The 1,943-nt window shown below is 57.1% G+C and overlaps 1 pseudogene across 1 annotated transcript in view; it reads left to right on the top strand.

Annotated features, from left to right (window-relative positions):
• Nucleotides 1-1,943, top strand: part of LOC145362140 (mitogen-activated protein kinase kinase kinase 9-like) — a 54,768-nt pseudogene that overhangs the window by 46,423 nt on the left and 6,402 nt on the right. The window contains exon 2 of the transcript XR_013889947.1: nucleotides 1,029-1,141. The product of XR_013889947.1 is annotated as a mitogen-activated protein kinase kinase kinase 9-like (transcript). The remainder of the gene's footprint in view (nucleotides 1-1,028; nucleotides 1,142-1,943) is intronic.

Genomic DNA, 1,943 nt, shown 5'->3' with positions numbered 1-1,943 from the left:
GTCTGAGGGGAGGGGGTATTGAAATGTAATCTTTGTGCTGAGTCAGGGCCTCAGGGAGCCAGGGTGGGGACTGGTTACCAGGTTACAGTCAGCCGTGATCTAATTGAACAGTAGAACGGATCAGAGGGGCTGAATGGCCTCCTCCCGTTTTGTGTACAACAGAATCACTCACATTATAGCAGCACGTGGCCCAGGGGGAGAGTGTCTGAAAGCTGCACTTGTTCAGAGTGAGATGTTATTATTAACGTCTTATCGACAACACATCCTGCTTCTGTTTAAAACTAAATTTTACATTGTCCCCCATCAAACACTCCCAGGACAGGTACAGCACGGGGTTAGATACAGAGTAAAGCTCCCTCTACACTGTCCCCCCATCAAACACTCCCAGGACAGGGACAGCACGGGGTTAGATACAGAGTAAAGCTCCCTCTACACTGTCCCCCCATCAAACACTCCCAGGACAGGGACAGCACGGGGTTAGATACAGAGTAAAGCTCCCTCTACACTGTCCCCCCATCAAACACTCCCAGGACAGGTACAGCACGGGGTTAGATACAGAGTAAAGCTCCCTCTACACTGTCCCCCATCAAACACTCCCAGGACAGGTACAGCACGGGGTTAGATACAGAGTAAAGCTCCCTCTACACTGTCCCCATCAAACACTCCCAGGACAGGTACAGCACGGGGTTAGATACAGAGTAAAGCTCCCTCTACACTGTCCCCCCATCAAACACTCCCAGGACAGGTACAGCACGGGGTTAGATACAGAGTAAAGCTCCCTCTACACTGTCCCCCCCATCAAACACTCCAGGACAGGTACAGTACGGGGTTAGATACAGAGTAAAGCTTCCCTCTACACTGTCCCCCATCAAACACTCCCAGGACAGGGACAGCACGGGGTTAGAGGAGTTGGGCCGGGTTTTTGGGGTGACAGTGTGGGCAGTAGGATTTGGTGTTGCTGGGAGCCCGGTTTGATGGCCTGAATTCCCGCTGTGTGTCTGAGCCTCTCCCTCTGTTGTTGCCCACAGGCTGAGGTCACTGGGAGACGGCAGCAAGTTCTGGTCCTCGAGCGCTCCCAGCCTGGGGAAAACCCCCCGGCACATTCCCATAACGATGGGATTTGCCAGCCTCACCGAGATGGGTAGGTGCTGAACCTGCACTGGGGATATCTGTGAGGGGGGAGGGTTGGGGTGGGGAGGGGGGTGCGCGGTCTGTAGCAGTGAGAAGGGGGGCGGGGGGTCTGTAAATCTCCCTTGCTCCACGGGGAAACTGGGAACTGTGTTTGATTTCAACAAATGCAGTTACGGGGGAGAAAATATAATTAAATTGGAGCGTCCGTCTGCTCCGGGGGGGGGGTGGGGGGGTGCAGTCGGTGCGGGGCAGGCAGGGGCAGGGGATGGGGGGCAGAGGGGGCGTTGAGGGAGAATTGGGGAAAGAGTCACGCAGATATTGACAATCCTGTTTCAGCACTGACCCTCTGACGGTGCGGCACTCCCTCAGCACTGACCCTCTGACAGTGCGGCACTCCCTCAGCACTGACCCTCTGACAGTGCGGCACTCCCTCAGCACTGACCCTCTGACAGTGCGGCACTCCCTCAGCACTGACCCTCTGACAGTGCGGCACTCCCTCAGCACTGACCCTCTGACAGTGCGGCACTCCCTCAGCACTGACCCTCTGACAGTGCGGCGCTCCCTCAGCACTGACCCTCTGACAGTGCAGCGCTCCCTCAGCACTGACCCTGACAGTGCGGCACTCCCTCAGCACTGACCCTCTGACAGTGCGGCACTCCCTCAGCACTGACCCTCTGACAGTGCGGCGCTCCCTCGGCACTGACCCTCTGACAGTGCGGCACTCCCTCAGCACTGACCCTCTGACAGTGCGGCACTCCTCAGCACTGACCCTCTGACAGTGCGGCACTCCCTCAGCACTGACCCTCTGACAG

This window comes from Carcharhinus amblyrhynchos, unplaced genomic scaffold, assembly GCF_965287045.1.
Source record: "Carcharhinus amblyrhynchos unplaced genomic scaffold, sCarAmb.v2.hapA scaffold_37, whole genome shotgun sequence".
In the NCBI taxonomy this organism is placed as follows: domain Eukaryota; kingdom Metazoa; phylum Chordata; class Chondrichthyes; order Carcharhiniformes; family Carcharhinidae; genus Carcharhinus; species Carcharhinus amblyrhynchos.
This window is presented reverse-complemented; position numbering and strand designations above follow the sequence as displayed.